Source organism: Protopterus annectens, chromosome 3.part1 (genome assembly GCF_019279795.1).
Source record: "Protopterus annectens isolate FY-2018-M chromosome 3.part1, PAN1.0, whole genome shotgun sequence".
NCBI lineage: Eukaryota > Metazoa > Chordata > Ceratodontiformes > Protopteridae > Protopterus > Protopterus annectens.
The window spans coordinates 1,322,422,755-1,322,437,311 of record NC_056732.1 but is presented as its reverse complement, the minus strand read 5'-3'; positions in this window follow the sequence as shown (position 1 = coordinate 1,322,437,311).

Sequence of the window (14,557 nt, the reverse complement as noted above, 5' to 3'; positions counted from 1 at the left end):
ATGGAGCTATGGCCAAAAGGATGCTGTTAAAGATCAAGGCCATTGGCATTTTTATCTTTTGCAAAATAATAAAAAAAATATATATTTTTCTTCGATCTCCGATGTTTAAGCGTAGCGCAGCTCCACGCAAATGTGCGGTGCTCTAAAAAGCCTAAAAACAAAAATTAAAAGCCACAAATAGGTATTCTATTCAAAATATTCATCTGCCATGCAGGTGAATGGCAGGCTGAAGACAACATGGTCACTGAGTAGTGGTGCTAAGGGGGGAAGCTCAGTCTGAGAGATGTAACCAAGCATTAGTGGGCAATCCTATGCAAATGAGAATAAGGACAGTGAATCCCAAATTTCCCTGCCATGTGAACCATGTCCGTAGAGTGTAAGAGTAGGATTAAGGGAGTAACAGAGTAGAAGATATGTGACATCATGAGGGGGTATGTATCAAAAAGACTGTAAGCTTATTGGAGCAGAGTGACAGGTGTTTGCTATGAGGTACACAGGACTGGAAGAGGTGTGTCTACAGTTGTCTAAACTGAAACCCAGAAACTGAAGGTGTACGCCGTGGCTATCACCGAAGTTTCTTGCAAAGCTGCTTACACTGTGTGTGCGGGTGTGCGTGCCTGTAAACCAGTCTAAGCCTGTGTGTGCATGTGTGCACCCGTGTAAGCCTGTGTAAGGCTATCTAAGCATGTATGCATGATTGTGCACCCACCTAAGCCTGTGTAAACCTGTGTAAGGCTGTGTGCACGCGTGTGCGCTCATGCAAGCATGTTTGCACTTGTTTGTGTGGCGCTGCCCCCTGTGGAAACAGAAATGGGAAAAGGAAGGAAAGGAAGTAGTAGGAAGTTAACCAAGGAGAACTAGCAGAGCTGCCAGGTGAAATCAATAAGAATCAGCCAATTACACAGGCAGTACACTTGCCTAGCCCAGCCCAGCACTTAAAACTCTGCAAACAACATTCCCCCATGTTTTTCTCAGAAACACTGCAACACTGCAGTCTACAAAGAAAAGTGAAAACTTAAAAAGCTTAACTGAGACAAAAGAATGTTAGGGGCTGCTATTGCTATTATAAGGCAACATGTGCAAGATGCTGAGGGTAGTGCCATTGTGAATGCTGCTGAGCATCCCACAATGAGGAGACGGAGAAAAGTGTACAGACCCAGGGGAACCTACCAGGGGCTGCATGAGCTGGAGATAGTGGAGCGCTATAGAGTGGACAGAGAGTTCCTGCAGCAAATTGTTGAGCTGTGCAGGCCACGCCTCACACACAGAACCAACAGAGGAGAACCCATCCCAGTGGAAACCAAGGTATGTGTTGGCCTAAGAATACTAGCAACAGGTACCTTCCAGAGACCAATTGGTGATATGATGGGGATTTCACAGACATCAGCATCCAGGGTACTGCACCAGTTCCTGAATGCCATGTCTGCACATGTTGGGGATCATGTATATTTCCCCAATTCCCATGAGGTATTGGCCAGCAACATGCGTCTCTTCCATCAAATAGCAGAATACCCTGAGGTAGTGGGTGCAATTGACTGCATGCACGTATACATCAAAGCACCAGCCGGTGAGCAGGGTAGGGCCTACATCAACCACAAGGGCTTCCACTCCAACTGCCAGGTGGTGTGTGATGCCCAGGGCATAATACTGAATGTGTGTGCTGGCTGCCCTGGAAGCTACCACGATTCCCATATCTGGCATCTGTCGCAGCTGTACCAGACATTTGCAATGGGGACATCCCTGACGGTCACTTAGTGGGGGATGCTGGATACGCACTGCAGCCGTGGCTGATGACACCCATCAGAAATGCACACACACCTGAACAAGAACACCATAATGAGGCACATGCACAAACACAAAATGTAATAGAGCATGTGTTTGGGATGCTCAAGTCACGGTTCCGTTGCCTGGACACATTTGGTGGAGCCTTGCAGTACTCACCATCTGCATGTACCCAAATTGTCATGGTATGTGCCATGCTACACAATATGATCCTGCGAAAACAGCTGCAGCAGGAACAGCATGGGGAAGGGCCAAACAGCCCCCCACCATTGCCAAGGCCTGCACAGGCACAGTGTGACTCTGAGGAGGAACAACCTGAGCCTGCCCCAGTAGGCAGAAGGAGGCATGCCCAGTATACCTTGGCCTTGGCAAAGAGGCAACACATAGCACATACACTGGCTCAGTAGGAACCTTGGAAATGATACCTTTCTCTGACTCGCACATAAAATAAAAGGGATGCCTAACTTGACACTACCTGTTTTCAAACATATATAGGGAGTGTACTATGTGCATCCAACATAGGCAGCCCTGCAGCACCACCTGAGGCATGATTGCCATGTTTTAAGCAATATAAAGCAGTGCTAAGCAGCCTTTACCAATATCTAGTATATGTCCACAAAATTTCTCGTGCCACCTAGCACAACTTTGGGCAAGGTTGGCCAAAGTTGAGCAAAGTCAGTTAAACATGCTCATATCTGCTGTACTGTTCCTTAAGCAGTCTGGTCTGCTCAGCATGGCAATAAAAAGCAATGACAGGGCTAGAACCCAGCATACTGTGCACTCTAGTCACAGTACTGAACCACTAAGCCATGATAGCATTTCAGTGGCACAGACACAGCAGGACAATTGTACACTAATGCAAACACAAAGAAATGCAGTATCATGCCCCTAAAGAGGCAAATGGGTAACCTCCCTCACATGCCTATGCAGACCGAGAACATCAGGCTAGGTGGTGTGATGTGGGTTGTGTAGGCTATGAAGTCACAGTGTAATATACGTGACATTGGACGCCAACATCTGTAGTACAGTAGTATACCTCAAATCACTATGATAGGCAACAGTACAGACTGAAATGGTGTCCTGTACATAGCAGTGCAGGCATAGCAAATGTGTATAAGTGTCAGGTGAAACCCACATCTTATGTACACCCACAGTAACAATCAGGTGTGCCCCCAGGTAGAAATGTACAAAGAATAGCTGTTCCCCCTGTATGGAGAAATGTTGGTAAGTCTATGCAAAGTGTTGCATGGAAGCCCTGCAGGCACAGCATGATCCCTGTTGATCTATGACACAAAGGTGAGCCCTGCTGTAAAAATACAACTTGATTTTCCATACACATATAGTATAAATGTTTATACTGGGCATGCTCACACACTCCAACAAATGTAGTGGATTCCATTCTGCATCACACTGAAAGATCATACTGGGCATGCTCACACACTTAAAGAAACGAACCAAATGTCAGGCAGCAACATACTGAAAGGTCATACTGGGCGTGCTCACACACTTAGGCTAAATATGGATGTGATAATCAGGGATCTATGGACAACTGTGGACAGTCATCTCTACTTCCAGAAACACATTGACAATGTAGTTGGAAAATCATGCTATGTGTTCACACAAACTGCCAAGGTCTGTGCATGTAGGTCAAAGGAGGTTTCCACTACTCAGCAGTCATCAGACCTGTCAGAGAGTACCACAACACACTTGCGATTAATCTGATTAGGCACATTCAGCAGCTAGAAAGACCAATGAAGTACCTTAACAAGAGGATTACTGGCCTCAAATAGTCACCCCATGCAATAAGACTGAATATAACCCAATCTGTACTCTGTGGCATACTGTCTACTCAGGAGATCTCTGCCCAACAGACAGGTTCATGTCATGGTTACACTCAGATCTGTCCAGAGTTACAGCTCAATGGCAGTAAATGTACAGAGCCAACTGATATTGCCAACATCCTGGCAGATAGGATCACTGTTAACCGTACCCCCATCTCACCCATGAAAGAGCACATCTCTATAATGGAAGACTGCAAAGTTGCTGTCATCATGGCGGCACAGGTAATGGGACCAGATACCTTCCCAGGCTGTGTAGTATCTACTTCCCTGAAGTAAACATTAACATGGCAGGTCTGTGGCAGCTGAATTTTCCAGAGAAATGCAAACCAGGAGCCAGAATGGTAAACAAAAAATGTGGACATCCTACAAAAGGGCCTCACTGGGACAGATGGCTGTTGTCAAAGCCATGGGCTCTAGCTCAATGCCAAAAGGTGCATTGTCATCCCCTATGTTAAAAACTCTGTAGCCAAGAACTACAACAGAGGTGGTAGTATACTTCACACTGAAAGTGTGACAAGAGACCTTGGGTCACAAGTGGACAGTGGATACAACTGTGATAATCACATTCCCACAGTAGTCAGGAAACCCTTCCATGTGGCACACCTCATCACAAAATGTGTCTCATGCAGAATGGAAGAGGACAATGTTCTCCTCCACTCATCACTCACTAGAACTATAATAGAGTATAATGCCACTGTTGCTATGTACCTCACAAGACAACTGCAACAACTGGAAAGCCAGCAGCAATACCACACAAAGAGCATTAGCGACCTGAGTTACATGCCATACACAGACCATCTCAAAATGCTCCATATGTACTCCCTTGCATATTGCCTACTCAGAGGTGTTCACTGCTTAACATACAAAGCTATGTCAAGCACAGAGCTGTTGGATATGGTCCACATAAAACACTCATAATCCCTCTGACCTGTGGACCCAAAACCATGAGTGAAATACAAAAGGAAGGGGTGTACCCATTTACCCTATGGATACCCACACCTTCAGGTTAGTGCACAGCATGAGGCCTTGAAGACCATGCAAGTTCAACTAACATTGCCAAAGCTGGCCATCAGATTGTAGCCTGTTACAGATCATGTACCTTGTCTCAGGAACTTCACTCAGTATTCCAGAGAACAGTGGAAAGTATAAAGGTCCTATCAAACACCATTATATGAGGAGATTACAACTACCCAAACAGTGAGTGGTGGAATTGCTCGTGTACAACATCCTTCACCCAATGTTTCCTAGAGTTAAAAATCCCTAACACCCTGGAACAGCTGGTCACCATGCCCACTAGAGGTGACAACATACTGGACATGATCATCACCAACATGGGGTACTAGTGTTCCACTACAGAGATAAACCCCTCGCTGGTAATATCAGATCATGAAGTAATCACACTGGACATCTACATCCACCCCCCCACCCAGTCAATGAAACCACTGTGAAGACATTTGCAAAAGCAAACTGCACACTACCCAAGACCAAAGTGGAACGTTCCAAAGCCCTCCTGCTATCGCATAATGGTATACAATCTGCAGAATCATTTACAAGTGCATCCTATGAGCATCTACAGGGATGCATGGAATGAGACATCACAAATCAAACCAAGATGCACACCTCCAAAAATAGGACAACAATCAGGTGGTTGTTGCCCATAAATAAGCTAGACAACAGAAGGAGGAAACGAACACATGATAGAGCCAACTTCACTGAAGGAAACGCAACACTGATCATTATCAGGATGAAACAATGATCGCTCATAAAATAATCCAAGGACAGTTTCTAAAGACAAATAGCCAAGAAATGTAAGAATAACAACCACAAAGCCTTCGGTAGCTATACCAGACATGTAAGTGTCAACCTCCAAATATGTTGTCAGCTACTGAAAAAAGGAAAGAAATACACCAAACCAACTTTCATTGCCCACATCCAGGGAGACAGGTTCAGTGTAAACACCCCCCCATCACCACCAAAAGGGCCTGTGCCCATCACAGAAGGATGCAGAGCCCCAGACATCATGGACATGCAGGTAAAGACAGCCCTCACCAAAGCTGAGAACACAGCATCAATGTGACTGGATGGTGTCCCAGGCTGCATCGTACACTAGGCCCATGAGGAACTGGACCCTCACTCACATTCACTGTCCACACACAAGCATACCACAGGCTATGTACCCAAAGAATGGCATTCACAAACAGTCATCCAGCTCCAGAAAGGGGGTGCCACAACAGAACATGGACACCATTGCCCAATATGTCTACTCAGCCTGGTCTACAGAGCTATTGAGCAAATTGTCATGGAACCCATAAACAGAGACATTGAAGACCTCCAGACACTGGACTCTCCACAACTTCGCCTTGTGAAAGTCAGATCCTGGCTCCTAAACCTAGTTGACTCATTTCAAACAGTTACCAAGGACATAGATGGAGGTGAAAGTAGTCCACGCAGTCCACCCGGACCTCACGAAGGACTTTCCACACCATTCCCCACTCTGTCATCATGGACAAGTGTACCAGCTGGAACATTAACAGCTATGTCACAGGATGGGTGGCCAGGTGGCTCACAGATCAAACACACACGTTCAGAGTTGCTGGTGCCATGTCCAACTCTAAGCCAGTCACAAATGGCATCCCACAAGTCTTGTTCCTGGGACCCCACCTGTTCAGTAGATACTGCTCAGAGGTACAGGCAAGCATGGGAGGTGTATGGCTTAACAGGTCTGCAGATGAATGGTAACTGTGGTCCATAATCGACTGCACGGCTAACACAGACATCCTCCACAAGTGTCTTACAGAGACAGATACCTGGGGTCAAATCAATGCCCTCAAGCTGAATGCCAAAGAATGCATAGTCATCCCCTTTGGGTACAACAAAGTGCACACAAGTTACCACATAGGTGGTAATCCAGTATGTACGGAGAAAGTCATTATGGCCCTGGGGACACAGGCAGATAGTACACACCCCTTTGATGATGACATGGCCAAAGTGTGTAGACATTCCTTCAATGTAGCCCACCTAATGAAACCCACTTTGTATAGTCTGATGATGTCACCATCCTACAAATAAACCTGTGGAAAGGATAACTCACAGTAATGTGTATAGCGTGGCGTGTAAATGCATACCTCTGTAATATCCTAAAGTAGTTAGGTAGTGGTTTGAATCCTGCACTTGATAAGTGTGTTTGTGTGTGGTCTCCTTGGGACAAAGCAATCTTTTAGGAGGGTCGTAAAACACCTTAAAAGTGGTGAACCAATCTTTGTCAAGAATGATGATGTCACCATCCTACAAATATACCTGTGGAAAAAAGCACCCCCAGTAATGTGTATAGTACGTTGTGCTAATGCATACTCCTCTAGTATCATGAAGTAGTTAGGTAGGGGTTTGAATCCTGCACTTGACAACTGTGTGTGTGTGTGTTCGTGTGTGATCTCCTTGGAGAGGAGCAACCTTTCTGGAGAGTAGTAAAACACCTTAAAAGTGGTATACACATCTTTGTCATGTCTGATGATGTCACCATCCTACAAATATACCTGTATAAATGTGAACCTCCAGTAATGTGTATAGCGCGTCGTGCTAATGTGTACTCCTGTAGTATTATTAAGTAGGGGTTTGAATCCTGCACCTGACGTTCGTGTGCGATCTCCTTAGAGAGGAGAAACATTTTTGGAGAGTAGTACAACACCTTAAAAGTGGTATACACATCTTTGTCATGTCTGATGATGTCACCATCCTACAAACATACCTGTGGAAACAGTTTCTCCCAGTAACGTGTATAGCACGTCGTGTTAATGCGTACTCCTCTAATATCATGAAGTAATTAGGTAGGGGTTTGAATCCTGCACTAGACAACTGTGTGTGTTTGCCTGTGGTCTCCTTGGGAAAGAGCAACCTTTTAGGGGAGTAGCAAAACACCTTAAAAGTGGCAAACTATCCTTTATCAAGTCTGATTATGTCACCATCCTACAAATATACCTGTGGAAAAGGTACTCCCCAGTAATGTGTACAGCACGAAATGTTGATGCGTATTCCTCTAGTATCATGAATTAATTAGGTAGGGGTTTGAATCATGCACTTGGTGAGTGTGTGTGCTCTGTGTGTGACAGTGTTGGGGGTTTTGCTTTTACTACCGTATGATATATCTGTAGGCATTGCACGTGAGGTAGCTATGAGGCAAATACATATATGTACATGTTACCCCAAGTATTGCATGTTTGGGAACCCTGCTTTATCCAAGTACACAGTTGGTATCTTTTGTATTAACAAAAAACACAAACTAGTGAAAAACAACAAAGATGAGCGGACTTATAGAACTAACTCCTTTATTGGTAAGCGCTTTCATTGGCAAAAGATAAGCCAACTTCTTCAGACCATCAAAACACATACAAAATACACTCCCATATAGAAAGGAATGCTTTTTATACGTAGTGCTAATCCAATCAAGCAATCAATTAATTAAAAAACAATCAATTATTTAAATAAAAAAAAACAAATAACCATTTGTCTGCTGAACCAATAGTTTGTTTTACATATGTTTACCTAAATTCATTTGGCATCTTTGCCAAACTGTACTGCTGCTTCACAGACCTTAGGTCACATATGTCTTCAAAATAAACCAAGTGAAGAACTGCTACCCTCTGTCGTCCCAACAAAATAAGCAGCAACGCGTAGCATAAATAGTCAACCAGCGTCTTTATTAGAAGTAACAGAAGTAACTAAGCGCTTTCTCCCTTCTCACAAGGGCATCATCAGAGTTACTTAGCAATAGGTGTTTTTAGTTTAAATAACAAAACGTAATGCATACACCTCCTTGAACAACCAATCAACGCTGTGAGATTTCAAACAGCATCAATTGTAAAAATGGTTAATCACATCTTTTTTTAAAAAATATATATATACATAACTATAATGTTACCAACAATTATTAAAATTCTAATTCTCTAGTAGATAGAAGTGCCATACCTTATCTGTACAATATAAAAATTAAAGTCTCTAATAATCTACACACATGAACTGAGTGAATGCTTTTAGTGAATTCTGTTAGTACATACTATTAGTAGTAGATGAAAGAACCTGCAAACGTTTTTAAATATTTTTAAATATTACCCAAACAGCATGCTAGAACTCCAAAAATTCAAATCAATTGAGCTCTGAATTTTAGCATGCTGACTAAGGATACGTGTTCATTTATTCCTGGCGGTTTTGATGCATTGAGTCTTAATTGCCACAAGCACTCCCTTACCTCAAGCAAAATTTTGTCATCACCACCATTTTTCTTGTATGGAACTCTATCAATTATGAAAAACAAAAATCTCTTGAAGTCCCTACATGTCCTACTATGCATGTTAACAAACAAAAGTATGACTCCATTATTAATGAGGCTGAAAAGTTTGTTAACAAAGGTCTTGATGTTAAACTGAATAAACTTAATAGAGACAAAGCTGACTATGCATCGAATAGAGCATATACACATTTTAGATCTTATAAGTTGCTTTGTGAAAGATCTAATGTTGATGCAGGAAATCTTGTATTTAATTCAGTTAACATGTACGAAGGCAATGGAGATACTGACATGGTTACAGTTGATGAGCAAGATGATGTTTTTTTAGAGCCTCAGCCTGTGAGGCATTCAGAAAGGATTCGCGAGAGACAGTTCACCGACAGAGGAGCTTATTCCAGCAGGGGCAGGATGCCCGACAAATTCAATGGACAGACCAGACAGTATGTGAGGAGGTGACATTATTCAACAAATGTGACGTTAACATTATTAACAATAGTGACTGTATAGAGGTTAATGAGAATATAGTAAGGGTACCTAATCACGATGAAGTTAACAAGACGCTGGTTGACGATTTATGCTACGCGTTGCTGCTTATTTTGTTGGGACGACAGAGGGTAGCAGTTCTTCACTTGGTTTATTTTGAAGACCGTTGTGTGTTTGTGAACTGTTTTTGTATCTCTTAGGTCACATATGTATGCCTGTGACAAGGCCAGCCACTGCAGTGATGCCTGGCCTAGGTCATCCGTGTCACACGCACTCATTACGGTTTCTATTGAATTGTGTGTGTGAGGGTTTATGGCCGAGGTATGTGTCAGACCTGTTCAAACGCAGCAGAGTCTGTCAACGATGACTATGCATTACAGGTGTACAACAACCTTTGTGGACATGCATGCAGACCCCTGATTGCTTATGTGATCCACCGAGGGATTCCAAAATACCTTAGGGAATGTGATTATCAAAGGAGGGATGACGTAACACTAGGTTGCATGTACACATCGGTACCTGTTCATGATGGTGGCTACTACCTATGTGGTACTGTGGGGATACTATGTTCCGTAAAGGTGGATGACTACACTTAGTTTTGCCTATAGCTTTACAGCATGGGTTTGACAACAGGTATCTGTCTATATGATACCCTTGTGGAGGATGTGTGTGTCACCTGGAGAATGCAGTATAGGCCACAGTATACATTAGCACACATGAACAGACATATCCCTACTGTGATTGCTTGTACCTAAGAGAGCCATATGTTGAACAGGAGTGGTCTCAGTAATGGGTGCAGCTGAATACCACTGGTTACTGGCATAGTATAGTACCTGAATGATCCAAATGTTGCTGTGTGTTCTACATCTGTGTGTCAGTTGTCAGGACATCTGCTAACGATTGGTTATGGTCAGGCTGTTGCAGTCATGTATACTACCAGAATGCAAAACAATGACAGATAGTAACAGTATCACCCACAGCACAGTGTCAAACCATGTCATACACACATGTGTAGTCAGGTTCCAAAATGTGTGTAGTACAATGCATACTGGCCACCAACAGAAACTATGGAGTGTTTCTGTGTAATACAGAGCATGTCACCCTGCTCATGTGTCCACTATGCACGTACATGCAGACAGTGCACCTCCACCATTTCTACAACTGTACACCTGCAAATATGAGCTACACACATCCCACACATACTGTACACTCTCTAAGACATGCTGCCAATACTGCACACATCAGCCAAGTGGCACGTGGGTGGACAATATACAATTGGAACTAACATGGCTGTAAACAACACTACAATGACAATCATAGCTTTAATGCATCATGCCTGCTCAGCTACACCTTCAAGCATATCATTACACTCTACTGCTGACAACATGGTAACATTGCTATACTGCTGTAAAGACACCCTATGCATCAGCACCATGATAGCCTGTTCCTGCATTGATGTTACAGATGACAGGAGGTGGCACAGGTTTCATCATATGCACAGGGTGTGTTATTGGTCTGCCAGAGGCCTACAGTGAGCCATCCAATCGACATGTATATGTGTGTGTGTGTGTGCGTGTGTGTGAGGGGCAAGAATAATGGTATGGGCCAATGTTGATGTAATGTGTGTGGGTATGTGTTAGCCCTAGGTGTCTGGATTATGTGTGTGTGTGTCTGCATGCACACAGTTCCACCATGTGGCTGCCACATATGGGTACTTGTGGGTCAGCCACACACTGTACCTGCGAGGCTTCACAGATCACCATCTCTGGCCACGGATATGGTACCTGTGCCTGGCAGGGGTGCTACTGACACTATTAGGTACCAAGCCAGACTGGGTACTATCCCCAGAAGTAGATGGATGTACACTGGACCCAGGTCCCTGCTGGGACTGTCCAGAGCCATGTGCACATTGTCTTCTAGAACGTTCTATGGACAGCCCATCCCCAACATTGCTGGGGCTGGTACTGGCACTACGGGAGCGGCTGTTGCTTGAGGGACGTCCATGGTGACTGCCAGCTGCTGATGTTGCTGGCATACGTCCACGTCGATGACTCCACCGTCCCGCACTGTCCTGACACATGGACATGACATTGCGGAGGACATCTAGTGTCTCTCCCCAACGTCTATCGGTGACCTCAGTGTAATTGCGGATGGCACCAGCTAGGTCACGGATACTGTCTATTACGATGGTGTTATGTAACCTCTGTGCCCTCAGTCCCTGTCTGGTGTATAGTTCCATACCTGCCTGTGCCTCCATGACAGCCTGGAACATGCGTGAGGTACTGAGACCTGTGGCATGTCTGCCAGTGGCATGATGGGCAGCAGTGCTCCGATGAGAACCCCTGGAAATCTGCCTATGTGGTACCCTTCAAGACATCTGGGTATGACTGCTGTGTCGGGATGCATGTGCCATGGGTATCAGACTGTCCCGGCCAATGCCGGCTGTATGCTGTCCCTCTGCTAAGGGCATTGGTGACAGATGTATTGACAGTATGACTGTGTGCATGGATGGGGTGGACACTTGTGTAGTGTCGATTGGTGGCCCAACTATAGACCCTGGCAAACATGCCTGTGCCTCAAGACACCTATCATCATTGTCACTATCATGCTCAGTGACATCAGTTTCCCTGCTGCATTGAACCAGCCCAGTATCAGCACCTGTGAGAGGGAGACAGGAAACACACTTTACGACCTGTACATGATGTCAGCACACATGCACACACGCACACATGCAGACATGAACACATGCACACAAATACACTCCTCACTAGTACAGACACACACACTCACACGCACACACACACGCACACACACACACACCACCAGCAATCCCAAACATACTCAATAGCGTATGATGTTGGGGTACAGTATCACAAGCCAAACATTTATATCAAACGTGACAGCATGCAGGATGTGTGTTGCCCAGCAGCATGCAGTGTGAGTGTAGACAGCCATTGCTAATAACAGTATACATGGCCTTGATGCATGTGTGTTTTGTTCAGTGAATGGCCTCACCCTGGAATGCAATGTGTACATGGACACAACATTGCTGTGCAGGTATTAAAAGCCCTGCAATGTCCTGTGCACCATCAGTCACAGGTATACATACCATGGCTGGATGTGTATCAGTGTGTCACATAGATATCCATTTCTGATTAGAGCATCTGTGTCTTTAGCAGATGATTGTGGACACAGGTGTAGCACATGCATGCTATCTATACACACAGGATGAGTGGTGCATGTATACCTGATGGAATACCATTGCTCAACATAGTCATTGTACAGTGGTTATGGTGAGTGTAGGACATATTGTGGACATGCCAGTGCCAGCCATGATATGGCATGCTACCACACAACTGCAACATGAAACATCACACATACACAATGTGTGTCATGTGACCTATACACCCCATAGCATGACAAGACATATGTGTGTCACTTTCTACAAATGGGGATTGCTATGCATATTGCATATAGGTGCATATGTCTGCACACATACACACAACATTAAGGTGCATAGCAATTCATGATATGTGTATTCCTGTGGCCACTGTAATTGGATGGGGTGTAGTACCATGAGCCATCATCATGCAGCATCATGTGGTCACTCAAGGCTACTCATGTGTGCCAGACCGGCACATAGCATGCTGTACCTGAACTGCAGTACCATGGCTACATTCACCATTTCATGGTCAGTTGTTACATGGGTTTGTGAGGTGCCCAATAGGGGGAATTGCCTAACATGAATGTGTTATGTGTTGAAGAGTGTTGCACAGCCATATGTGAGGCATCTACCCCTCAGGTATATTACGTGTGCTGTGTGGATGAGGTTTGGGATACTGTAGTGTGACCTTACAGTGGGTGTCTGAATATACCATGTGTAGCATGTTAACGTGTACTGCGCATGTCAAAGGTGTGTATGTTGTGTGCATGTATATCGACTCTGCCTATCCGATGTCCACTACAGTGTTGCCACAATTGTGTGGGGTGCTCTGTGTATTGTATGTGTTTTTTGCAGCTACCAACATTACTAGGATGTGCATAGTCTCACAGCAAACATGCACAGCATGCAGTATGCGTAGGTGAGTTACGTGTACATAGCCTACACCTCACCTATGACATGCACATTTAATTAGCAATATTAAAGGTATCACTCACTCACCAGCATGGCTCTGCTGCCTTGCTGTCACACCAGAGGGACCTACAAGGATATCAGACACTTTGTCAGTGGCAACAACTGTGGCATTGCTACTGTGTGTTTGCAATCTTACAGTAGTACAATGGTGGACAGTCACAGGCCTACAGATTATGTTCCTAATTATTAGTATTGCACAACACTAGGCACCACATCGCCTAACTACACAGTACACATCTCACATAAGCATGCTCTACCAATAGAGGTAACAGTATTCTACAGCTATGCCATGTTACATGCACGCTCCATATCAACTTGCTGTGTGGCTCTGGCTTCCATGATGATACATATCAATTGTTGTGGTTGTTGTTGGCTAGGAGCCACCTGGCTCAGGAGCAGCTCCTCCACTCTGGTGGGGGGGGGAATGGATGGCTACCCCCCCCACCTGTGGCAGGCTGTTGTCTGCAGATATCAGATGCACGCTGCCGGACATGTCTAATTAAATCACTGCAGTGATGGCGTACCTGCTCATATGTCCAGTTATGCATGCCTATGTCATTTACCCTACAGACAAGGTCTTGCCACAGCGCAGCCCGCTCATGCTGGTCCTGGCTTGTTCTGGAGAGCAGCAGTGCATAGTGCTGCACCAGGCTCACTGTGATCACTTCCTCCTCGGCCGTGCTATATGCCGGGTTACGGTGGTGGGACATTACCCTGGAAGACGATTAAACAATATGTGTGATAAAGTCATGTGGCACACATAACATTCTAAAGTACAGATATAAATTAACTGCCATATATAGCAACCTATTGGCTGTCAGAAGATACACCCTTTCAATACCACATATCAGTTCTCAACACACAGATACCTGACAGTGCCTGGCACACACTATATATCAAACCATGTTTTGCACAGCAACTAATTTATAACAGTATGTAAGACTATACAACAGTACATGGCACACTGTATGTGACACAATGTACCACCTAGCCACAGGAGGTATATATCATGCTAATGCATCATGAAATATGTAA